We start from the raw sequence: 26937 nt of genomic DNA on the forward strand, positions 1-26937 counted from the left end.
TCTAGATTATTAATTATATTTTTTTCATTTTCGTGTCGTTTCTCCTGCTTCTTTCCTGTACGTTTTCAGTCAATTGCTAACCCTGTCTTTCTCTTCGAATATATGTGCAGTTTTTTGATATCCAAAATTCTGTATTGATCTAATAAAGTAATTAAACTGGGTGACTTTGAAAACCTGGTAGGGTAGTTTAGTGAACTTATTTGAAAATTCATGTTTGACATACAACATCATCTGTAAAGTCACCAAACATTCTGCGAGCAGTGTTGTGGTTATGGCTGTTTTCAGAGAACTTGAGAGTTTGCTGGAAAAATCATCCTTCGAAGTAAAATATTTTCTGCTTGTTTTCGTTATGAAAGGGCTTAAACTGTTGCTGTCAGTGTTTGTGGGAATCCATCCATTCCTCAGACCTTGTAGTAAACGATAATACTCCCCTGGCCATTTCTGAGGTACTGAAGTGTGGAAGTGAAAAAGCCCTCATTTCATTATTTAGATATTATGCAAATAATCCTTTTTTTTCCTTTTTTGCGCTCTGACAGCTTTTTAAAAATTCCACTGCACCCCCAGTAGATGGGCCCGAAACAGGAGAAACCAGTCCTGAAAGTTCAGACTGGTTTGTATCGGAGCGTGCCGCCTCTCTTGCTTCGTCATGAATTCACAGCAACCCACTGGCATGATAACGTGGAACGAGCTGCAGAGTCGTCCGCAACTGCGCTTAACATTGAGCAGTCAGGCTGGCGAGAGAGTGGAAAATGCTCCTCAGCGGGAGGTTTGATGCTTAGAAAGGTCTGAGATGGAGCACAGAGTTGTGCCGCGTGTGGGAGTAAATTCTCCCTCGGATGGGGCCGGCCTTGCTCCCGTCCCGTGCCTGTAGGTGCTGTGGAGCTGGGTGACAGAGGAGCAGCAGCAGGTTGTGCCCACGGGTCCGGCAGGAATGGTGCCTGCCCTTCCCGGCTGCGTTCCCCTGGGCTTTGGTGGGCCTCGCCCATGCGTGCTGGCAGGGAGGCGCCCGCCGGGGGGGTTCGCTCAGGCCGTGGTCTTCGTGCTAGGAGGGCTAGGACTCGCGGAGCCTTGCTGGAGTTCAAATGAACTGTATAATTAGTATCATTTTAGCTTCCAGTCGGCTGTAGTAGTACCAGGAGGCTGTTTTTCTGCTTTGCATAACTTAGTAGAAAAGATATTTTTACTTTCCTACGTGTACGGCTTATATAGAAGAACATGCGGTGTGGCTTTTTGTCAGGAGACAGCATGAACTGTATTTTCCAGTGTCATGACCAGCAAATGTGAAATCCGCATCAAAATGCTTTTCCTAAGCATCCTTTAGGCTGACCAGGGAGAACTACTGCTGGGTGTGCAGGATGCTCATACCTGAGCTCGGGGCAAATGCCTGCTCTGGTCCCCACTGGTGTCAAGGGAGTTTTTCATTGAATTTATTAGTAGTTGAACTGGGGAAGTGATCTGAGAAATCTTCCAGCCTGAAGAATGTGAAGTAGGAATGAATGGGAGGAACCCTAAGCGATACGAGGGAAGCAGTAGGCTAGAAGGAGGCTCTAATAAAATCAAATAATAAAACACACCCGTAAAACTGCAGGACCTTAAGTTTGAACGAGTAGCTCCATGCTTACATCTTGGCACAACTTTCATTTTTAATTTGCCTCCTTGCTTCAGGCTCCCTCCTGCCGGAGGGGTGGTCTGTGTGCCTGCCCTCTGCAGCTGGAGAGCCCCTGGTCTGGTCATGCCAGCGCGGGCAGAGGGCCATAGCCAAGGGAGATAGCAGTCTTCCCTGTAGGAGTCATTGCTCTCGGGTGGGTGTGCTTGGCTGGTTTTCCGGATCATAGACTTCAGGCAGTAGGGCATTAGAAATATTATAGGCTATTAAATTTATTGTTGGAGCATTTGGCTGCACTAACTGCTGCTTTTAATAGAGTTCAGATTTGAGATTTTGGGGACTGAGAGGGTTTGGACGTAAACTTTGTTAATTTGGTTTTGAAAAAGGAAGTTCTTTCATGCTTTGAAGGAAAAAAAAAACCATGAAGACAGAACTGCAGCTCTCTTCCTTAAATCAAAGTTTTCTGCCTGAAATGGGAACAACTCAGCAGAACAGTTTAAGTAAACAGGGCCATAACTCCTTATCTGAGACACTGGCGTCCTCTCTTCTTACTGTGTTACTTTTTTGTGGTATCCTGGCATCTCTCAGTCACTGATGTGTTCGTTATCACAGCCCCTCCTTCACAGGCGTATGCTTTTACGTCCATTTGATAGTTGCCACCAAGATTTGAGACTTCATCTGAAGAGCTCACTCCAGGAGCGTAGGTGTTTCTACACCTCTGTAGATGAGATTTTTGAATTGCTGTCTGAAAGGTCTTTCCCTCTCCAGCCCCTACTTTCTCTCTACCTCTGTCGTGGCTTCTTCATTTATTATGGGGGGAAAAAACAGAGGCAACTGTTCGTGAATCGTCTCAAGTTAATGTTCAGCACCGAACAGGGTAAAATGTAGGCCAGAGACAAGAAGTGACTGATGATGTCCAGTGGTAGCCTATGTGGGGGGTCAGTGAGTGTAGTATAAACACTGGGAGAATTGCTGAAAATCATGTGTATTTGTGAGAGGGCAAGGAGATAAGTCCTGTCCTCTAAAGCTAATGCCTGAGCGTGGGATCATGTTTTTTCTACTAGGTGGAAAAAATGTGCCGTATTGTGAGAATGGCTTATTGATACCTAGCAGTACAGCTTGGGTCGTTTTGCCTGTGTGTGTTAAAATACTGTAGACTCACACTGGGTTTCTTATCCAGGGAGCACTGCCGCATGTAAGTAACTTTTGTGCACTTAATGCTTCCACTGTACTATTGCTTCAAACTTCATTATTAAAAATAATTTTTATTTAAGTTACTATTTTGCTCTCACAACCAGCTTCTAAAGGATCAATTTGTTTTATATTAGTATATGAACAACAACAAAAATGTTTTAGTTACAGAATGTAGGATAATAATTTACTTGATAGGTCTAGTAAAGTAAAAAATTCTGTGATATTTGGTAGAATACTTCTGTATGTTTTGTAGCATATTCTTTAAAGTAGTGGAAGAATAAGAAATGAGAAAAATGAGAAGTGCGAGAAGCCTTTTTTTTTTTTTTTTTTTTTTTTTTTTCCATGGGAATTAATGTGTCTGTACATTTGTGAGTCTCTAGTATATGCTTTTCTTCTTTTTGGCTATGTCACAAGGACTAAAATCAATTAAAGAAAGAGTAAGAGAAAAAGAAGACTGCCTCTCTCTGCCCGTCCTGTCATGCTTCAGACAATAGTGCGTCAGGACATGGGAAGTGATCTCAGCCATATTTTTAGTCATATTTTAAAAAATGATACTTCTTGGTGAAATAGTCTGCAAAATTATAAAGCTAGTACACACGGCAAATGTAAGTATATTGCACTGCCAGTGTCAATCTAGTACACAAAGAGCTTCACAACTGTTTGGATCTGCTCTTCTTTCATAATGGGCTGCAACTTGTTTACTAATGCTTGAAAGCATGTACACATCAAATAAATCTCTGGTATTCGGGCCATAGTGTACCAGCATTATGCAAAGGGAAGATTAACCACACTCTATATTAAGCTGCAATCCACTTTACTCTTGATTCCTAGCTATACTAAATCAACCAAACCATCAAAGCACAAAATTAGTGGAAGGGCTCCTCAGACAATAGATTTATTTCCATATTTATTTGCGTTATTGTTAAGAAAAGGGCAATCAGAAGAGCAAATCTCCTTGGGGCTCAGAGCTTTATAAATTAATCATAAGACATGAAGTGAGCTTTTGGGTGTGGAAAACTGGCAACAGATGCAAATGCTACATAGCTGCATCGTGTGGTGCGTACGGTGTTGCTGCAACAGCTGAGAGACAATGCGCTCACTTTGACTGCTGGTACTGTTAATAGATAGTCTTTAGCAAGCGTTATATTGGCAACTCTGACACAGAATGAATTTGCAACAGTGACTCAAAAGACTTTCCTAACATGAAGCATCTTTATTGCATATCATTTTAGCTCTTTCCTGTTTTTACTCTGCTCTCTTTCAGCGAAAAGGTCAAGAAAAGCAGTAGCTCAGTGGCTGAATTTTTCAGAAGTGCTTTACAGCAGGGAAGGTGGGGAAACGTCTTAAAGTGGTGTCTTATTCAGTAAGTTAAGCCTTTTGTTCTTCAGTTAATTTGTTTTACCTATTTTTTTTGTTGAATGTTATGTATGAGATTAATTAAAGTGGCTTTTAAGGTATCTCCAGGCAGGTGTGGAACTCCTCATCCCCACCTCAGCTTTCCCCCTCCCCCAGAGGTAGCCTTTGCCATACGAAACCTGTCAGCCCACCTTGCTAGACATGGTAGCGTTGAGTCAGATGTGTATTTTCATAACACGACTGCCCATCTGCACTGAATGTGGTTTGTTGCCATATTCAGGTTCGGAGAATTACGATATAGAGTGTGTGCCTCTTTCTTCTTCACTTTCCCTGCACACGTGTGCGTGCACCCACACACTTGAATAATGCTCTCCCTCTGTCATTGCACTCTGAAAGCCACCAGCTGCCTTAACAAGAGATTTTCAAAGCCCAAAACAGGAGCTTTTGGGCTTTCCCTAAAGCAGTAAGGTAGGTATATTTGATACTGCTATCTCTATCACTGTAAGGAATTAAAAAAAGAGAGGACTTGTGTCCTTTACGGTAACAGATAGAAATGGAGGCGCACAGGCAGATACTCTTGATGTAGCTAGAGCTTCAGCTAGTGCTGGTGCCTTACTGTTGATTCAGATTGAAGGTCAGAGCCTTAAAAAGTTAAGTGCTGAATATTCAAATTTAATTTATAGCATTAAATTAGGATGGCTTATAAGTTTAACTAGCCTTAAGGGTGCTAAGTATTTCCAGCGGAGGCCAAAAGGACTTTCAGCTGGTCAGCAGTTCTTGTGGTTGGGCCTGATACTACTTACTGTAATTTTCTTGCACACCTGATATTGCTGCATTTTTTGCAGGTATGAGTTTCTTTGCTCACATCTTTTCATGCCTCATTTGCTAACTCTTCTGTTCTGCAAAATTGGCAGGATGACAGCAGGCAACTCCCTCATCCTTTTGTGTTAGGACTAATCCTCAGGGTTCTTTCTGATGTGTCTCCAGAAACACGTATTCAGCTTAGGCTGAATGCTGATTTGGTTTGTAATACTAAAATGTGGACAGTGCAGATCGCTTTCTGAGTATTTTCTGTCTCTTAAAGAAATCGTTGTAGAGGTCTACATGAACAGTTTCAGAGTTTCAAGCTCTCTGTCACATAAAAAAATTTTTTAAAATACAGATGTACTTTGGCACATGCCTAAGTAGTTTGCTGAATGTCTATGTTTGGCCTCGTTTAGCATACTTGGAGCTTTATAAATAACAATTAGATGACCAGTCATTTAACAGGTTGTGGTATTTTAGTGCTCTGAATTGTGTTTTTCTGCCTTGGCATGATAGACAGATTTTTATTTTGATTTTGGATTATATGGCTTGTTTTTACTTCAGTCTTTTTTTACTTAACATATGATTTAATTAAAATTTTGTTGCAGTGATTGATAGTTGCTTTATTTGATACCTGTTTATAGGCATTTATTCATTACTTTTTCAGTGTACTGAGATTTGTCAGAAGAGAATGATATTATTTCTTTTGTCAATGAAAGTGGGGCTCTGAATTACTGTAATTTTGGGATACATTTCTGGTATGAGCAAACAGTATTCCCTTGGTGAGTTTTCCGCTATGGAAAACTGGGTTATGCATAATATATTTTAGAAAAGACCTGTAGTCCTCTAAAGAGGAATGGCATTGTGCAACTCCTGGAAACTATAAGAGGAATCTAAATATATGTATATTTGTATTCAAAGTATGCCTCAGCATCTGCAGAGTTGTTCGTCCTGGTTCACGTAGGGGACTGGAAATGGTTGGTTGTTGGTGGTTCTGTTCCTGATATATTTTTTTTTTTTTTTAAAAGCCCAGTTCTGTAGGAGATGAGGTGAATGGTTCAACTCTGTGCACCTCGATCAGTCACCTGCCAGGTTCTTCCCAGAGCTGCCACTGGCGTGGCTGTGTTAGGTCCTGAGGTGATGATACCCGCAGTCACCGAAGATTAAACTGAAAGTCACACAGATGTGTGACTCTGTATTCTACTGACAAGTACAAGGGGATTTAGCAAAATTACGACTCAAGAGTAAGCTGTGGGAGGAGGGAGGATATGATATATTCTTCCCTGCTAAAATCATAGCGTTAACATTCTTGGCAGCGTCACTGAGCTCCGCAGTAACTTCTGGTTTACATTTTAAAAATGCACCAAATAGCATATACTGTTTAATTCCGGGTTGTGTTACGCAACAGAATGCGATTGCCTCAGTGAAGCACATCTGCATTGCGAGAGTAAACTCTCCTGGGAAGCAAGCGCATCTTCCGCAGAAGTCGGAGTGAGGCGTGGGCAGGGCATTGCTATTTTGGCAAGCAGAGGGAGCCAGCGTTGGAAAGCTGCCTCACCTTTCACTTTCCATGGAACTTACCCTTTCTCCCTGTTTCAGGCACCAGCTGCTGCCACTTGCTTCCCCTAGTGCTGGTGCGGGGCTGGGGATGCTTTCAGAGGTTCATTAAAGCATTCATCTGGGTTTTGGGAGCCGTGGTCTTTGCTGCCTGTCTGGCTTGTGATCCCTGAGCAGGATAGGCTATTAGGGAGCAGTAAGGAATGCGATTCAAAAAACATCTGGAAGAGCTAAGAAAATGTTTTGTTTTTATTAAAAAAAACAACCCAAAACCAAACCCACGCCTCTGTGATAGTATCTTCTTTAACTGATAAGTTCGCAGCAGTTGATAGCAGGTTCAAAATTCCTGTCATTTTTATACTGTGTTTCAGTCTGCTTCTTCCAGGCCTCTCTTGCTGGAAGCAACGTCAGGCTCCTGCTGTCTCAGTTCAGCCGAAGTTCTTCCTGTCATCCTAAAGCTTGATTATCAACCCTCCTATTCCTCTTATCAGCATGCATTACGTTTTTATGGCAGTGTTTTAGCAAAGACTTTCTAACAGCGCCTATGACAATGTAATTGGACTTCTCTGTCTGATAGAAATTACTCCCTCTTTAATAGGGGGGGGCTCTGGATGCTTTCTAACACGGCTTTCTTTGAAGCAGGCTGGGTGTCTGGTCGGCCAGTCTGTAATATGGGTGCACAGAATTTCACCAAGTGCTATTGGAAGTAGTTATTCGTGGTTTGCTGTTAAACTGCAAGACTGGAGTGAGTGAGATTCCCCAGGGGTCTGTCCTGGCTTTGGTAATACTCATTGTTTTCATTATTGAAATGACGGATGGAGCAGAGAGAGCAGTTATTAAATTTACATAGGATAAGAAGCATGGAGGGGGGCTGCAGGCTCCTTGGAGGGCAGGGTTAAAGTTCAGAGTGGCCCTGGCCAACTGAAGGAATGTTTTTTTTTTTTTGGGGGGGGGGGGGGGGGAAGAGGATGCAAACTTAGAAGCACTGCACGGGGACAGAAATACCCAGTTGCATGACACAGGATAGGGAGTGGCTGACTCAGTAGTGGTCCTACGGAGAAAGGTCTGCGAGCTGGAGTTTGGGCTGTGCTGGAGGCAGTTTGTCCTGGTTTCGTTGAATAGGGTGTTAAAAATCACAGCTGGTTCCCAGACCACCAGAGAAAACCAGCCTGCAGCGTGTCCCCTGGGAGCTGTGCCGCCAGTGCTCTGCTGAGTGGGCAGCTCTTCCTTCCCTCCCCTGCCTGCTTCGGCTCCGGCCCTGGAGCTGGCGACCCTGCCACTCCACCATGAGCGCCTGCGGGGAAGAGCCCCAGCTCAACTCCTGCCAGGCCTGATGCATGGACGTAGCACAGTGCGTCTGAGAGTGAAGGGGATCGGAGACCTGAGACCGTGGGTGTCGTACAGTCATACAAGGAACAAAGTTTCCCTATCCCTGCCCCTCGAAAAAGCACTGTTTTGGGGCGCGTAAAGAAAAGGCACGAAATAACCTGTCCACTCAGTGTTGTAAGTGGCTCAGCATCTAGTTTGGGGCACAACATAGCCAAGCGCCAGCTGGATGGCGTCCAGGGAGAAGGCAGTGAAAATGATCAAAGATTTGGAAAGCATGACCTGGGAAAGAAGATGAAAGAATTGGGATTGTTTAGTCTACAGGGGAGAAGGCCAGTAACAGACATGATAACAGTGTTCAAGTATGTGCAAGGTTCCTACGGGGAGGAAGGGAATAAACTGTACTGCACAACTGCTGCGTTAGGAGAAGAAATGGGCTTAATTTGAAGGTGGCTAGACTTAGGTAAACATTTAAGAAAGCTTTCAAGTGATAAGGGTATTTTGGTGCTGCAGTCATTTGCCTTTGAGAAAGCCATGGAAGCATCATCACTGGAGGTTTTTATAAAACAGACAAACCTCCTCCAGGAATATTTTGGGCATTGCTTTGGGGGAGGAGGTGGAATGCATGCTTCTGAAGGTTGTTTCCCAGGAAATAATGAAGAATTTTTTTTTTTTTTTGGTGCTCCTGTGAACTTAAGTAATCTCTAATAACCCAACAAATAACTCAGAAGACAGTGGCAGTCCATTATTGCAACATACCAGTGGTAAATAGACAGCTGATTTATGCACAAAACCTGATGATGATATTATCCTTCTGCTCTCTGTTCTAGTTTAAAAAAAAACCTGTGAGTAAGCTAATTTTACTGGAACGTTTCAAAAGGCTGTTCCTGTAAATATATTACTCTATACAGAAATAGAGGAAGTGATGTTGGTTGGCTCTGCTTATTGAAATATTATGCAAACACAATCAGTACCCGCTAATACATAGCGTGGCCGTAGTAAAGTCAGCAGTACTCCATGAGGTATGGGAGTTTTACACTAGAGCATGATATTGTATTTTCAACATAGACGTTCGTGCACTTGTGTACTACTTTTATGTGGAGTCAGGGAGCAGGCTGAGAAGGACTAGGCTTTAATTACCTCATTGCTATCTATATATACAAGTTATTCTTCTCCGTTGTCTCGTTACGTTAAGTGCATGAGGCAGCAATTGAAGAACAAACCTCAAACTTGTCCTTTGCTTCTTAAGCCAAAAAACACTTTGGCAGCTTCTGCAGTCACCGTGATTGCATCTCCCTGTGCGTTTGCCGTTCAGTGTTTGGGGGCTGCACGGGGGAAAAGGAGAGGTTCTTCCCCATAGTGTAACCTCCTGCCTTGAGGAATGGCTTGCAGTGTCCCCATGGATACTTTCCTCCTCCTTTTGTTCTCGCTGGAGGATCACCTCTCCGACTTCGCAAGTTTCTGCAGGTCCCCTGAAGCCTTCTAACTCAGTTTCTGCTATAGAACAAAAAAGTATTTTTCTTTTTGAAACACAGCCTCCGTTGACCCTGTTGCTGTGCAGGGCAGGGAAGAGACAGTCTGTGCTGCTATAGCCCATGGGAACAACCTGGGTGGTGGAGATGCTACGGGACACCTGTAGGAGAGACTCCTGAGTAGGTAGGGCCAGGCAGTTTGGGTCTGGTGAGAGCAGCCAGGCTCCTTGTCTCCTGCTCATTGCAGATCCTGGCTTGACAGCCCTGAGGGGTGGTTTGTCACTGTCATCCTGGGACTAGGAGCACTGGCAGAGGGTGGTGCAGAGTCACCATGTGCCCAGCGTGGATTTAGCAAGGCTTATCGTAATCCTGGCAGGATCCACGCTAACCCCGAGCGGTCGGACATCACCACATGTTCATGTCCCCGGCCCTGCAGCTCTGGCCACGCAGTGCTGTGCTTATGCCAAGAAACCTGCTGCTGAGCCAGTCCTGGTGCTTCTGCATCTGGAGAAACTGCCCTGAGCACTCAGGAGTTGCTCGCCATTACCTCTTCGCAAAAGCTTCCTCCTTCTAGTCTGCTCCTATGCTGGTCCGTGTCCTGATCTAGCGTGATAACAAAACAAGGGCGTGCATTCACACCTGCACGTACGTGCACATACATTTTAGTCTCTTGCCTTTTTTTAATTTGAAATACTAGCATGCATTTGTCTCTGTCCCAGTGTATCTGCCATGCATCAGCAAACTAACATTCTTCTTCATGATCCTGAGTGTCCCATCTCACGAGAAGTGAATCAGCAATGCTCCTCCTGTGGAGGGTTCTTCATGGGGATTTAAATCACTGATTTCAATTGTGACTAAAATCAGCAAGCAGGAAAACTTCATTAAAATAATCAGCTTCTAAATCTTGTTTTGCATTTACTTTTTTTAGTTATTGTCCTTAGAGAAGGGAATGCTTTCAATACTTGAAATAATTTTATATATCTTTTTTTAAACTTAGACTACATTATATTTCTACAGATGTTCCACCAGTAATCTAGCCCAACATAGATTTCTGTGGGCCTCTAATTTTTCTATTTTTTATCTTAATCAGTGGTGTGTTTTCTGTTCACTGTTTACTAGATTATATTTTTGCATGTGACTTATATCAGGCTACATTCATGTGAAAATAAATGTTCAGCAAAAATGCACAAAAAGGACGTTTTGAAACATTTCTGTCACATAACTAAATGCTTCCTTAAAATAGGAGCTGGGAAATAGGAGGGGAAAAAAGAAAAAAAAAATTAAACTTGTTTTGCATTAAAATTAAGCCTTTTTAAAAGGAACAGTTAATTGCAGTTATTAAGTCAATTTTTTTTTGGTCACAGTATCTTAGAGAGTTTTGGGAATCACAGATCCTGAACTCTTGTATATCACTTCCATTAAGAAATTTTTTGAACTTCTGTTTTCTTACTTTTATAACTTCCAGTTCCTTTCTCCTGGTTGAGGTAAGTATTTAACTCAGCCTGCTGAGTGCACTGAAATGAAGAGGATACCCTCTCTGGCCTGGCAGAAGAGACAGCTACTGCAAGCTGATGTAGGATGTTGGTCAGGCCTGGGTTAAGAAGTGTAGTCAGTAACTGCTATCAATTCGAAGGTTTGATTTTCTTCAGCAACAAAAACACATCCTTCTCGAAATGTTACTGAAAAAAAAATTAATTTGAACAGTTTCAATAGATACAGTATTTGAACATAATATGGATCATCACAACTTAGTTTAAAATATGTCTTAATTTACATACATAAATGCATGAGAGAGAAGTCACTTAACAGACTGCATGTGGGAGGTAGTGACCTAGCTCCGCTGTGCCCAGAGGGAGAGAAGAGGGTAGTATAGCAGACTGAGGAAAGGAACAGGGTTTGGGGCTTTGCTGTTGTGTTCCCAGTCATGTTCTTGGATTTTGCAAAAGTGACTGTCTTTCAAATTCATCCAGCTGTAAACGAGGAAGTGAGACTGAGCACTGTTGAGAGATTTCAGGAATAAAGTTAGTAATTTTGTCTTGTGATGTGCTACACCTACATAATCTATCCGAGGAAAAGGCAAGTGAAATGCCACTTTACCATTTCATGCCACCGTCCCTTCAGGAGTGCGGTGAAGGCTGTTGGTCCCATGGGAGGCAGCAAGCTCGAGGCCCATGTGGATCAAGTGTGATAACACCGATCACTTGTGGAGTCTGGCGGTTTTCTTCTCGGGAACCTTTGCAAACATGAGCTGGAAGTAAAGATACTAGACAAACTCCTTTTCTTTCTCTAGTGTGTGCATGAAAGGCCAGTTCTTGGAAACTGGGGAAGGAATTGAGGATGTGGTGCTGAGATAAATCTTCAGAGATGTGCACGGGCCAAGGATCAGGTTATTGCCCCTCTTCCATCTCTTTTAGCCATGACTTGCTGGCATTCCTCCTGGTCACAGTTCACGTGGGGGGAGAAGTTATTGCTCCTGGCACGTACCGTGCTGGTTAACTCTTAGCAACATGAACTCTGCACTCTATCACTTACACCTTTGCCTTCTGCTCTCCTAGCTCAACCCCCGTCCTCAGCCACCTTTGATGCAGGGTGTCACCCTCAACTAGCTGTGTCTTGCGTCTTGGGTTAGATGGATGAGTGCATCTGATGGCTCGTTTTGAAAGCGGATGTGCAGAAGTGTGTATATTGCCAGGGGGCTGTGGCTGAGAGACGTAGGAACCTTTTTGCAGAACTATCAGTAATGGTTTGTCATCGATTCGTCACCGTTTGGCAGCCTCAGTGCTGAGGGCCTGAGAGCCCCGTGTTGGGAGTTACATAGGTGCAGCATTTTCTCCAGGCTGAAGGCAAGGGAGTCCTCACTAAGCCTGCATCTGAATTCTGATCATAATTTGTCACTAATTGTCTTCGGGTTAGCAGGCGCTGTGTGTCCCCATGCAAATTGTGCAGTGCATTTCAGGAATTGCCTGCAAAATGTATAGAAGGACTCACATCATGAGTTCAAAGAAAATCAAAGAGGCCATGAAGTGTGAATACCAGGAGTAAAATGGGTATAAGGGTGTTTCTGCATAGCCAGACCCTTCAGGGGGTAATGGAAAGATTTGAGACTGCGAAAAAAAGTTGTGCACAGCTTCCATGAATCCTGTGCGTTCTTTTGTGGTTTTTTTTGTTTTTTTTTTTTAAATAAGAACAAAAAAACCAGATCGCAGATTGCCACTGGAGGCTGTAATCAGGAGTATGTTTGTTTATAGAGCTACAAGGGGGAGGCCAACACAGTGATTTGTGGTTGCAGACTGATTCACTGCTGCTGCAGCCAGTGAATGGTGGGCAGGGTGGGGTGGATTTTGGGAGCATGAGAGACACTAACTGCAGGCAGCTAAGAGGGACCTTCTGCGAGGCAGTGAAGAAAGCAGTTCCTCTGCAGGCAGGCCAGAAAATGGAAGTAGCAGCTAGCAAAGCCTCTAGACAAGATTAAAACCGACAGGAAATGAAAACTAACTTCACTGTTTTTCTTACAGGCTGACCGCCCTCTCCCTTCGCTAATGCTCACAATGTCCGTAGGAGAGCGGTTCCTCTACATACTTCTGGGAAGGGGCACGCTCGGGTTCGAAAAGTGTGTGACCAAAGCGCAGAGCCAAGCGCTGCTGTCAGTGGGGCTGCCTGAGCCTTGGCTCTCGGTCCAGCTTTATTTTAGACAGGCAGTTATTCTTGTTATCTCCGTAAAGCTGCGTTTGAAAGCAAGGACGTGTGTAAAGAAGGAAAGTACAGCTCTTTCCTGTCTCTCTCTATCTCTCTGCCTGTTAATCTGTTACAACAGATCTGTTGCTGTGCAGAGTGTGTTAGGCTCAGCAACTGCTCTTCCTCGGCGTACCTGCCAACTTTTGAAATCTATAAATAAGGATGTTTGGAGCAGGGGGAATAGACGCACCTTCTAACTCCATTGAAATACTTGGACACAGCATGCTTATTTTGGCAGGACAGATTGGGAAAAATGAAATATATATATATATGTATTTTGCTAGAATATAGGGACTGTCTCTCCCAAATAGAACAGCTGGCATGTATATGTGGCTAAAGCAGATTTGCTTAGATTTATGCTAGTCATGCTATGAGCTGCACTAAAAGAAAATGAAATAAGTCATCTTTCATCCCCCTCAAATACAGACCTTTGCCAAAGTTTGTTTCTTAGAAATTAGATGAACCTAATGAAGCAGGATCTTGTGTCTAAAAATAGAGCATTTTACTTTCCATCTTGCCCCTTGCAGGCAGGGTATAATTTTATCTCAGCCAAGAAGTGAGATGAAAGGTGATTTGAGCTTTGCCTTATGTCTCTGTCCTCTTTTGAGCTGGTGACGGAGGGCCCTCGTCTTTCCTGACCGGATTCAAAAGTGCAGAGAGTAGGGATCCTGACAGGGAAGACCCCCCATTGCAGGTTGGTTATGTTGTCAGGGCAGCAGCTGCATTTTGCAGGTAATGTGGCCTTGTGTATGTATGGTTTCAAGGACCACGTTCCTGGATAGCAGGTCTCTTGGGGCTAGAAATTCTGCTCTCGCAGCAAAACGGGGTTTGCAGTCCTTAATGAAAAGATGAAGCTTTAAACCTGAGTTTTGCAAAGCCACCTGAGCTGCAGGTATACTGGAGCGTAGCTCTGGAAATAGCCGCAGCTGTTTTCTTTTGGCTTCTCAGGACGCGTGTGAGCTGTGCGGCTGTGGCTGCCTCCCGGCTCCGCAGGAGCATGCTGGGGAGGCAGAAGGGGACCGGGAGGACTGCAGCACTGCAGCCTCCTGCCCTCGGCACCCACCAGGAAGGCAGAGTCTGAGAGCAGGAACAGAAAAGCTGGCCGTCAGCCAGGTCGAATGCCATGATCCAGTGACAGCTTCCTTCCCCCCTTCTCTTCCTCCCCACCCCACTGCCTGCGTGGTTTGGCGGGTGGTGTCCCAGGGCGCTCATCAGGGTGTGTGCATGGGGCGGGGGGAGTGCTGCTGCTTTGCTTTTCTGTGCTTTTTTTGCATGTGGATCTGTCTGCACCTGTTTGCCGGCTGCTTTTCTAACCCCCGTGCGCGGCGTTCTTTGATTCACAGGATCGCAAGCGCACGAGCCAGTGCGCGGCAGCTTGGCACGACCATTTCATTAGAGCAAAGGAGGCCTGTGTCCTGCAGGGTTGTTTTAGTAAAGACATGTCCCATCTGCTGCTTCTTATCACCCTTTTTATCTGTGCTGCTGACTCATGCAGTGTGGTCTGCTCAGCTCTCCATTGCAGTCACATCACACTTCGAGTTACCTTTACTATGACTCACGCTTGTTTTTTCACTTGGCAAGTGTCAAGCCAAAAACAACCCAGTCTTGTCCCTCGCTTATGTTCTGTCGTATCCTACCCTTTACCTCCAAATCTTGTGTCTCTGTCATAATCTTGTCCTTCTCCTCAAGTAAACCACCTGTAACTGAGTTTTAAGTTGCGTAATTTGGTCTTTCATAGCATCTCTGCGCTGTGCACCTGAGGCTAGTGAGATTGCTGGACTTGTCCTAAAATATGTTAGTTCCTCTTACTTGCCTTCACAGATACGTTTGGTGGAGAATATTTTTTTAACTGTTTTCTCTGTTTAAAGAAAAAGCATGTTTATTAATGTTTTGGTGTGAAATTTTGCATTGGGACAACATATGCATCTTTCATATCCTGATATGTAGTATAGGCACACAGAACCAAAGCCTCTTGACTTCAAATTTGCCTGCATGTTGGGCTAATGAGACCACAGCTTCAGACAACTCGTGCTGAGGTTTCTCTTGCTTGCTCTTGGCCTGTACTTCCAGAATCAGTTCGTAGACCAAGGCATGCATCCTGCATGGGCAGTCGGTAACTTGGTACTTGAAATCCCCACTTGAAGTGCTAGTGTATTGCTTCCAGGTTGAAGAGGATGATCGAGTTGTGCTACTGAAGGCTCGGTATTTTCTTGCTTCAGGTGAGGGGAATTTTGCCAGTGATTTCTTTGTGGACAGATCTTTGGCCCTTTTCAGTGCTGAGATCCCTGAATCGTTCTTAAAGGAGAGCCTGGTATATGCTCCACTGACGACAGGTGATTGGCAAAGGTTGCTGTACAGTTCAACTGATGCCGAGTTCTGTATCCTACTGTCCTGAGCCCTCTGTCACGTCAAACTTGTGTTAAAACTGGCAGTCTGGTTGAAATCTGTTTGCCTTGAATAAACCTTGTAGAATTGGGCTTGTATGTTGCTGTTGTGATAACTACTTTGGTATCATAGAAATTGGCCTAGAAATGAAGGACAGAAATTCTAGGAAAAAGTTTTAGAACAGGAAGGGGGGGGGTAATGCCAGATTTTTTTATTAAAAAAAAAAAAAAAAAGTTTTCTGCATATTCTTCTAGCAAAGCACTAGGCAGGTTCAGATTGCTGTGTCAATTTTCTAGGAACAAAATTAGACTTAATTGGGGTGCACACACAAATGATGAGAAAACATAGCTCTCTCTTTTAGACTTGTGTGTAGAAAATGCTTTTTAATGTTAAACGTGTAACATGTTTTTAGACCAAGCTGCTTAAGTGCATTATAGATTTATCTGTGCCCTTGGACGTAGCCTTTGAAGCAGCACCACTTGAGCAAGCAGACTCTCCGGTCTTGTCTCAGCTCCGAGACGGAGGAAAGTCCTTTCTGTGCCTGATCTGCAGGGGGTCCCGTTGGTGGGAGACTTAGTAGCTCCTTCCCGTGGAAGGCACCAGTCCGCGTTTCAGCATTTCCCTGGTGGGCTGTGTGCTGAACAATGGCTTGGATGGATTGGGCCCTTTGCTGCGAGCAGCTTGGCCTGAAAATGTCAGGGGATATGCGGTGAGTGCGGAAGCTTTACCCTCCCAAGCTTGTAGGACTGGGCAGCCATTGGCTTCGCTCTCTGGGCAGGTATGTCATATCCTCTCCCATTCCCGTCTCACCTCCCTATTTAGCCTGAAAAATTCATGGTTCTGTGAATTGCTGTTGCTGGGTGTCCCTGGCGGTGTGCTGCCAAGCTTTGTTGGTCCCTGGTGTAAATAAATGGGGCTAATCATGATCATAAACAAAATATTCCATTGTTTCTGAGAAGCATCTTGTTTTTTTGTGAGCCTAAAGTAACATGCTCCATAACTCCGAACCACAAATGTAAGACCTTTCTGCCCAACATGTGGCACCTAAGTAGGAAACGGGGCTTGCTCGTTCGAGTCCTTGACCCTTGGAGGTTTTGCCTTTGTGAGAATGTGACCGTGGATGGTGTGTATGTATATATGGTGCTGTCCATGACTTACTGCACATGGCGCTGAGGTATGTCACGGGCAGACGCCGTGGTGCAAAGGAGATCGGTGCTTATCGGCGGAGGTCCGTGTGCCTCGCAGTCACGCGCCGTGGCTGCACCCTTGGGAAGATGGTGGCATGTGGAGACTTCTCCATTTTCTGGTTTCACTTGGGGCGTGAGGGAGGAAGCGTGGGTGTGCAGGCGGCCGGTGCCGTGCCCTACTGCTGGTTACTGCTGGGCAGCTCTCGCCTCCGCAAGAGCAAGGTGGTGCGCCTCCTGCCTCGGGACACTGGGCAGGATCGGTACAGGCTTAGGTTTACTCCGCAGCTCGTTTTACCCATATGCAAAATAGATGTGTAATGATACCTGCCTTTGTTGTGGAATTGAGGCTTAATTAATTAATTAATTGATGTTCACTAAATGCCTTGCGATCCAAGAATCACTGCATATGCCCCAGAGCAGCAACAACACTTTGAGGTTGGAGAACCATCTCCTCTCCCATGATGAGGTTTCCCAAAAGGAGAGGCTCCGGCCCTTCCCTCCCCAGCTCCTCTCCTGTTTTTTTGGATGAAGCAGTGCTGCGCTGTGCGTTAGTTGTATGGCTTGCTCCTTCTGACTTCTGCCTAAATAAATAAATAAATAAACTGATGTGCTTAATGCAGTCAGCACGTAGGGCACTTGCCAAAAGAATTTCACAAAGCAGCTGAGCTGGGTTGCCAAATGTCATGTCTTTTATATAAAGCATTCTTCAGGAAGCAAAGTTGCACAGGGGGGGGAAAAAAAAAAGAAGAAAATGTTATAAAAACTCTCACTGCAGTAAGAAACATTTTCTTCCCCCACAGGGAGAATGTCTGGGCCATGTCATGGTGGGATCAAGGGAGTCTATTTTTATTTCATCTTAAAGGCCCCTCTCTCATTTCTTTTCTGCACTCCCCCTCCCAAAGAGTAACTCTTTACCATGCTGGCTTGGAGAACTCAGTTTAGATTAGCATTCAAAAGCAGGGTTGTGGGATGGTCGTCTTACATGTGAAAATATTTGCCAGTGGATTTTGGGTGGAGAGAAGGCTGTTTAAACAGTGTCGGTGCCAGAATGTTTATTAGTTTAATATGATTAATGATTGAGGAAAGCCAACCAAGATTTTGGGGGGGGGGGGGGGGGGAAGTGTGGGGGAGGCAACAAAACTTCAACATCAAAAAATAAGACTGTGTGTTGTAAATGCACGTGAATGTGTTTTTACTGATAGCACTTATACGTACAGTTTATATGTTTAGGTGTGCATTGTGTCACCTCGGCGAGCGCGAGCTGCAGTGGTTTGACCCTGGCTCTCCTCTGACGGGTGGAGTTTGCTGTGGGATCTGCTGTGTTCAGAGAGCCTCGGTATCAAACCCCGCTTGAACCGCACCCCACAACTTGCTGTGGGCTTGCGGAGCCGAGGCAGAGGTGCCCTGGGGTGAGGTGGCCCCTGCCGCGTTTCCCCAGGGGCAAAGGATGCTGGAGGGTGGGTGGATGTGAGCAGGTGGCGGGCTGGATTGGGCATTTCAAGGGATCAGCGTTGTGGCCCCGCGGGCTGTAGGCTGGGCGTGGATGTCCTGGGTAGCTGGGCTGAGCAGTGAGCAGGGTTTCACCTGGTTTTAGGGCCCTGCAGGGGTCCCCAACAGCAACTGGCTGCTGCTGCTCAGCTCACTGGGCTGCTTTTTGGTAAAGCTGTTGGGAGGATGAGTTTTGGGTATCACTTTGTGTAGACTCATAGCATTGCTTCTGTTTATCCGGGTACTCCCAGTTCCTATCTTGGGGCGGTTCCTACAGCTCCAGGGGCCAGAATTTTTTCCTCTAAATTAAAGCTTTGTTTTGGCAGTGTGTTGTCTGTAAGTGTCTGCCCTCCCCACGGCGTTCTCAGTGCTGTGCACTAACCAGTTGACTTTTTAAGCCTGGTGTGTGCTTACAATGTAAGCGTGGTTCATTGAGTTGGTATCAATAACAGAGAATTGGAGCTATACTGAAGTTTACAAAACAGTGTTGAAATTGATTTTCCGAACTTCACCCCTCTACAGTGTTTTAGCTCATGGGAGTATTTAATCTAATAGCATAACGTGAGATCATTTAGGCAGTAGTGCAGCCTTGCAACTCAGTCCTCCCAAGCTGTAGCTGCAAACTTGACAGAATACGAATTTAAACTATATGTAATACTGTTTCTATCCTTATCCGTCACAACTCATTTGAACTTCCGTCAGGGTTACTACATGGCACTGCTGAGTAATTAACACAGTATGCATCAGCACTATGTTCATTTGTCCTATATTTTGTTAGGAACAAATCAGCACCAATAATAGGATGAGCAGCAAGAGCTTCTGCTTTTGGATTCTTACTGCCTGTATTGCAACGACCCAATAACTCATTAGCAATGAGACTTTTTAAGTTAGTAGAGTTAAATAACTTAAAAATGGTGTGAAAAAAGACTTTCCTCCTTCTCCTTCCTTTTTCCAGGAGGGAAATTGGAATTCTTTGTGGTGAAAAGCCCACATCTCTGGGTGTGGTGTTGGTGGGGAAGTCCTTACCACACAGTTCGTTGTGACAAGTGCTGGCGTTTCTTCTGAGTTGTGCTGTGTCAGAAGTACGGACTCTTTAATCATACTTTTTCTTCCTTCTTGTAATTACACAGTTCTGAAGTCCTGCTCCTCTTCTTGGGTTGCAGGCACTGAAATTTTCACTGCTGCTGGCGTGAGTCCTCTCCCACGTGTCTTGTGTATTGAGCTAATGAGCAAGGAAGGAAAACCAATTAACAGGCTAGTACTCAGACTTTGGTGTACGTCATGTCTTTACATTTAGAGTGCAAGTGTTGTAACATAATTCCCAGATTGGAAGAAAAGCGTTCTGAACAACAACTTCTAGTATGTATTTGTACAACCAGTGCAATGAGATTGTGAATCAATATGGTGTGTGTTAGGTAAGCATCGTTTTAGATTAATTTCTGAATGAATAAGTCACATAGTCCTTGGAATATATGAAAGTGAATGTGATATTTGCACAAAGAAAGAAAACGTGACAGGGAACCCTTCCATTTATACTTAAGGACAGATGGTGCGGTGACAATCATGGGAAGAGCCCAAATTGGTCAGGGTTGCACTAACTTAAGTTCACCATGTGCCCTCTCCCTCTCATGTTCCCTCTCGCTTACTCCTAGAGGTTTTTTCCTTCTTTGTTTTTCATTGCAGATTTATTTATCTTCTCAGTATTTTGCTCACATTGTCAATTTAGCAGTGTTTGTTCAACTCAGGCCTGGAGAGGTATTCGATTTTGTAGCTGACATTTATTTACACCTTTTAGTCCATGTGTTAGATTGCCAGTCCTCATGAACAGTATCTCACGAGCAATATAGCCTGCTGGCTAAGAGATCTTGGAGAAAACCATTTCTTTCTCTGAGACTCTGGTAAAAGGCAGACGGAGGCATACATTGGGCGTTAGGTTATCACTTTTTCTGGAGCTTACATCAGTTATTTGAGACATAAGAAACTGCATCTGGTTGAAGGTTTTTTTAGTAGTCTGCTGCTGTTACTGAAGTGTGTAGCTTTGCTTGTGTGAATGGTTTTGAATGGATGGCTTTGAGCAACCTGATCTAGTGAAAGATGGTCCCTGCCCTTGGAATAGGTGATCTTTAAACATCCCTTCCAACCCAAACCATTCTGTGATTCTGTGCATCTCTAAGAAGTTTTTACTGCTATTTTTCTCCAGTGCAAGGATCTCCTTTGCATAGTCCCAGTCCTTACTGCTTTACTACCAGGAGCAGAGGGTACTGTGTCTTTGAATGTTTTGACAGTCATTGCTTTAGTTCTTGAGTCACGACTTATGTAAGTCTCTTGAGTAGGTTTCAGGTTGCTATTTAGAGGTGACGATACGTTTCTTGTGGAGATACCATGGAGGCACGGAGCTTTAGGCATTGATTGTCTTGCTTTCTTTGTCCTTTTCTCATGATTTTTTGATACTTTTTTGTTTGTATGAATAGTCATGAAAAGCAAAAGGGGAGAAAATGGGTGCTCGGAAAACGTGTGTCCTTAAATGCAGATGTAGGCACAGAAATAGTTATATTCAGATTTTAAATTTTGCTGGTTATCAGAGTGGTTAAAAATGAACAGAAAAATCAGTAGGTATCTCCAGGTGAGTGGCCACTTGGATATGAGAGCATTGCTGTTAAGGTGCTCAAACATGAATGTAGGAAACATAAGTCCAGGTGTTCAGGTTTGAACACTTCATGTAACATTATAAAAAGGGGAAGTGGAAAGAGGAAGAGTTGGGAGGTAAGGAACAAATAATATGGTGGCTTGTGGGGAAGCCTCGGATAGTCAAAAACAGTTACTCTAGGCTTAAACGTTTTCAGGTTTTAAACTATCAACTCCCTGCACCGTTTTATTTGACTTTTTGTCGTAATCTTCAGGCTTCTCCTTTACTTTTCTTTGCAGCTCTGTAAGCTCTCCCCACTAAGCGGGGAGAGTAAGTGAGAGTGAGCGTGACTTAGATTCTCACATTATCAAGAATATGGTGGGAGGGAGGGGGGGGAGATAAATTTGTGAATAATACAAAAAAGTTCAGAACCTGCAACCATTCCAGGCTACGAGAGATCCTGTAAAGTTACGTGCCTTGTTCATGTAAGATGGTCAGAAGGTTATTTTCTTCTTGTCTCTGAAAGAAAACTGACTCCAGACCTACTTGAAATCTTGCGGGATTTGCTAAAAATCACGGGCAATTGGTAACAAAAGTCCAGGGTGAATACAGCAGTTAACTCTAGATAGATGATTGGTTTGGTTCTCTGTCTTCATACTTCTAAACTTATTTTCCTTACAGTGGTTGTTGTTAGACTTGTAAAATGTCTTTAAAGTCTTTACAAGGTTTCTTGAAATTGTCTGGAGGAAAAATATTAGAATCATGTTCTTCCTGAAAATTTTTTAGATTGTTTGCAGTGTGTAAACTGTGTGTATATATATTCATCAGAAGGACAAAACACTTCTCATCCTGAGCATTTTGCTTTGTTCAGTAGATTACTTGTCAAATAGGGATGCGGATTTGGGACATACTGTGACTTTCTCATGATATTTTATGCTTGTCGTTGTGCACCTGTAGGATATGTCTTTGACTTGAGTGAAATAACTCCTCCTACAACCATACATGTTACGTTAAGCGTTTCAAGGACTCTGTAATGTACAAACGTGATCTTTAACATGTGGTTTCTGTCTGTTTACTATGATGGGGGCATTGCTTCTGTGGTACTGGAAAAACTTTCATTTTTTTCATAGTAGTAGTGATCTTTGCTTGCCTTGCTACAAATATGCTGAGTGGGCTTTTCAGGGGTGAGATTTACTGCTTACTTTAGCAAGTTCTGCAAACAATATCTGACTTAATAATTTTGCTTTCTGCTTGTAATTACACGTTACTTCTCTGTGGTAATGCCTTCAGGACTTCTCAGTTCATTATCAACTCTCAGAACATAATTTAAGGAATAATGCGTATCCTGACTGGTCATAACGAGGCTGAAATTCCATCTTGGGCTTCTGGTGTCATCACAGAACCGGGATGGAATTACAGCTTTAATTTATGTACTATGGGGGATACATTATTTATTACTGTGCATCAGAAAATGATTAATCTCTGCTTGTGTTGCAAGGCTGTCCTACTGCTCCGAGTCCCCAGGAAGTGCTGAGACATTGTAGAAGTTCTTGTGCAGATTACAGCTTTATGAAGCTGCCAAAAAGACCATTGCATTATTCAAAAACTGCTAGAGGTGACGAAAATTTACGAAGCCACTATGGGGTTTTTCCTAACTAGTAGAATTCCTACAAGGCTTTAGTTTGCTAAACCTGAACATCTCCTTACCTTTAGTCCCTTTCAAGTGTTTCATTTCACCTAAACCCATGCTCAGATAAACAGGTTGAGGAGCACTTGTGTTTTGAGGACCCTGATTCAACAAAGCACTTTAACCATAGTCAAACTCCACTGAAGATAACGGAAATTAATCATGTGCTTAATTGGTTTGCTGAATCCGTTCTTTAATTTCTGCTTCTTTGATTGTTCATAAAACTTATTTCTTAGTTTGTGCTCCATGTCCCAAAATTGTGCGTGCATATGTGTGCATGCATGCACACCTGAATACAAGGAAGCTGCACTGGAGCAATATGAACTAATGGAAAACAGCTATAGAATTTATTGATTCTTCCAGTTTTCAACCCAGTGACTTTGTTTTATGAGTTATACTCTGATGACATTCCATTTTTATAAGCATTTTCACTACTAGGAACGTCAGTAATCAAGTTCTGGTATGTAGTTGCTAGTACTGCGTGACTAGTAATGTCCACAGCTATGGCTGTAATGAATTTGAGTCACAGCATTCCTTCACAGCCAGTTTTCAGTGGAGTTTAGCCTTTCTACCAGAACTGAAGATTTGTCGGTTTTTGTTTTACAGTCTGTGGACATGGGTTTTTACTGAGACCTAGTACCAGCCACTACACCACGCAGCTGTTACCAAGTAACATAACTAATTTGTGCCTCTTGATAAAAAGAATTTGGGATTTGGGTGCACGGGGTTGCAATTTTGCATTTGCAACTGCTGTGCCCTGGTTTGGAAAAAAGAGAAAAGAAGAAAAACCCCAAACCCTAAAGATTTGTAGGAATTCTAATTAATAACCCCTAGCAACATGTCTTCAAAGTACTCAGCACTATGAGATCTGAAGAAAAGAACTAGATATTTGTAAAAGATCACACAGTTACAAATACCTTAAGAAAAGAAGTCACTGATGTAAATTAAGTGAATGCTTTATACTAGGACAGAAGTATTATAAAAAATTAAATACTCCCACTTTCTAAGTTGGCATTTTTATCTAAGGCTCTGATGACATGTATAAACCACTCAAGTTTCAGTCTTGTGGGTTATATTGTCACCAGAAGCTCTGACTAATAATACAGTGAAGTCTTACAAATGACAGTTGGCTATAGTATGACTCTAAATTACTTTTTTTTGTTGTTTTATTATTGTCATATGTTTAAGAAAAAAAGTAGAGAGAAAGTCACAGTGCCTACTGACTAATTGGACCTAGTGGGGAAGTGTTATGCTGGATTTAATTTGGGTGGCCATATTATAAATCACAGATGTGGAATCTAAAACCCCATGACAAAGCTGATAATCCCTGAGGTGTAAGAATCTTGAAGCTGGTGTAGAGATAGATGTACAAAACACGCCGGCAGCTCTCCCCCACGCAAAATTAAAATGATTGTCATTTTTGCAGGGAACACCATGGGAATCAGAATTGGAGACATCCACCCCTTTTCAGTTTGAGAGCTGGAGAGATGGCTGCAGTTTCTATGCAGTTTCAGCCTGCTAGAGCTGTATAAATAGATCCCTGGCGCCGTGCAGATTTGTGCGGGACCAATCGCCGTTCCCTTCTACATCACGAGGAGATGCAGAAGAGCAGCCCTCTGCGGCTACCTGTCTTGTGCCACTCATACTGAACAGTTAGGTTGGGACTTCTAAGGGCAGAGAGGCTTGCTCAGGTGATGCTCTCCGCCCTGAAGGAGTCAGGCATGAGGCTTATGCAGATTTAGGCTAATGTTTTAAAGCCTCATTTGGATCTTAAATGGGACATGCTAGCTTTCTGAATGAGTTGCAGCCTTGGGCGAATCCAGTATCATGTGAATCAAGATAGTATATCACATCAACGGAGAGGAAACCAGCTGTTTAGCATTGTGGCAATTGTTTAATTGTGTTATGATAGATACATGAGACTGGAAATAAATACTGAGCAGCATGAATTTTGTACATACACTGGAATTTCTTACTTCTCTGCTTGCTAGTTCGCTGCAAGCATTATTGCCAGTTTTATGTAGGGAGGGGCTTTGCTCTAAGTGTGATAGGAGAGGTAGAAATGAGGATGAATGTAAAAGTTTAAGGGTACATTTCTCAAGGTCCTTAAGCTGCCTGTCTCTCCTGGTCGTTGTAGGGCAAATTATGTTGAGCCATCAGAATCCAAGAGAGTTGGATCTTGCTCCTGGCAGCCAAGGGTGACACCCTGGATATACGTTTCTGCACACATGTGAAGGACCAAATCCTCAGTGCTCCTTTGCGTGAGGAGCATAAGCTCAAAAGCAATCTGGAGGAGAAAGGAGAGAAAGAATGCCAGTAGGTTTTAACACAGGAATGGGATCCAATAACTTCTTGGCATAGATGCCCAACTCTGGGAAATGAGTCTTAAGGTAGCATTGTTATACATGTAGGAAAGTGTGCCAGCCACTCCTTCCTCCTCAAGCGCTTCCCTCTTACCTTGCCTCCAGAGGTAAACTGGAGAGACATGGCTCTGCTCACTCTGCCCGCAGGGTTAGAGCCAGTCCAAGCTTTGTTCTTCAGAGCATGAGCTGTTTTATCACCTCAGTTTTCTTTTAAGATCGGTAAAGATTGGGTAGTCTCGTCGTGCTGTGCTGACACTTGGGGCTGGGTTGTGCCTGCCTGGGTGCACTGCGTGAGCTTGCGGAGTTGTGTAATTGCAAGTTTACTGTCATACAACGAACGACTGATGGCATAATTCGTATTTTCAAAAATACATAAGCAGCTCAACCTAATCAGGTGGCGTGGTAAATATTTCCAGGAGATAAAAACAAAGTATTAGGGCAGGGAGCGGAGTTATAAACTTCCTTTAATGAGCTGCATATTGTTTGATCATGTTTTTTCATATACATGAGCTTCTGCATGCCAAATTATAGTAATAACTGGCAGCTACTTCACAGTCCTGGAGAAATAATATTATAAATACTGGAAACAGTCAAAATGAGTGGATGTGTCAGTTTGCCTTTCAGACTGCTGTGACTAACAGGTGATTAGTACAAATAGTAGAAGGCCCATTTATCCTCCTTCTTGCTCCTGGAAATACAAAGAGAGGGAGAGCTGGGGGAGCAGAGGGGACATGTTCAGCTCCTCCAGACAGCTAACAGCGATACCGCTGACCGGTTTGGATCACAGTTCTGGCTGTGCGGGTGTTTAATTTGCAGATCTGAGCAGTCCTGCTCACTTCCTGAAGCCTCTGAAGTTAAGCACATAAATGCTTTGGGGCCTTGTTGGCTCATTCTGGAGAGTTTGCAGCAAAACCTTATGATGCAGGGAAAACCCCCAAATTACAAGTCTTTTCCCGCTTCCAGTGGGTGGCTCATGATGTCGATGGGATATGAAGTGGAGGGGATCTGCGTCCGTTTGTTCATGTGTGCCAGTAATCTTCAATGCTCCAAAAAGATGCCACAAATTAAAAGATCTCAACCAGCTGCCATTTGTGTGCAGATCAGCTGCCGTTAGTTTTCAAAGACACAAATTTTAAATAGCAAATGTTAATTTAAGGAAGTTTTTAAGATACATGGAAAGCACTTCTGAAAAAAACACTCAAATGAGAGTGAAGGATTTTTTTTTTTTAATTCAACATTTTTCTGTAGTACAAATGTGTCAATGCTAAGTGAAAATCACACTCATTGGAACTCGGGAGAGCAGGGGAACAGTTCACTCTTTCACAATGATAATGAGAAGATCCCAGTAATAACTGTGAAAAGGCCTAGGAAAGTAGTATATTCACAGGTGGATGAAATCTTTCTATAGAGTTTGGATGTCTTTCTGAAAATGCTATGCTGCAAATTTTTGGGCTCGATGCTACTCATTTGCATGCAATGGAAAGATGATTCCCACTACGGAGGGGATTGTAGGCTGAAATTGCATGGCCTGTCGTATGGATTAGCATAACCCTAAAGGAGCATAATGGTCCTTGCTGACTTTCAAAATCTCTTAATTTTTGCTTAAAGCCTTAAGTTGATTGATCTAGTTTATGCTACATTTAAATACATACCTATATGTTGAGGCATGTGCATTTTAGCATAAAATATGGGTCCAGAGCCTAGTACAAGGAGGTGTGTTCGTAGCTTTTTAGACATTGCTCTACTTCTTCTAAAGCAATTATGTAATGATCCTTGGCTTTTTTTAGTAGTATACCAGTTACTGAAAGCGGGATGTTGTCTATTTTGCCCATTTGAAAGAAAGTGGTGCAGTTGGTTTCCTTGCAGACTTTGGTCATCCTGCAGAGGCCGGCTGAAGGGTTACTTTCATTTTCTGCAGGACGGTGGTGATGGGAAAGTTACGTGGTGTTGCAGTCGCTAGCTGTAGACGCCAAAGAGAAACCCTAGGTGTAAGATTGAGGAATGTTAGAAGAGACAGTATAATGTTAAAATTCACCGTGGTTGGTGCTGGAAAATGAAACTGTTGAGCGCTAGCTTTGTCATGACAAATATTTGCAGGTTGACAGCAGTTTTGTGTTAGGTCTGAATAAATGCTGGAGAGATTAGACTGCA

General features: G+C 43.5%; 1 protein-coding gene across 8 annotated transcripts in view; it reads left to right on the plus strand.

Moving 5' to 3' along the window:
- Positions 1 to 26937, plus strand: part of ATXN1 (ataxin 1) — a 240389-nt gene that overhangs the window by 45037 nt on the left and 168415 nt on the right. For 5 of the 8 annotated variants that reach the window (XM_087763974.1, XM_087764007.1, XM_087763968.1 and 2 more), the window contains one exon: positions 4065 to 4163. The exons of the other annotated variants lie outside the window; for them this stretch is intronic. The gene's annotated coding sequence lies outside the window, so the exon portion shown is untranslated. The remainder of the gene's footprint in view (positions 1 to 4064; positions 4164 to 26937) is intronic. 8 annotated transcript variants of the gene reach the window in all.

The sequence above is a fragment of the Nipponia nippon genome, unplaced genomic scaffold (genome assembly GCF_047370975.1).
Source record: "Nipponia nippon isolate SJK-2023a ecotype South Korea unplaced genomic scaffold, ASM4737097v1 scaffold_1, whole genome shotgun sequence".
Taxonomy (NCBI): domain Eukaryota; kingdom Metazoa; phylum Chordata; class Aves; order Pelecaniformes; family Threskiornithidae; genus Nipponia; species Nipponia nippon.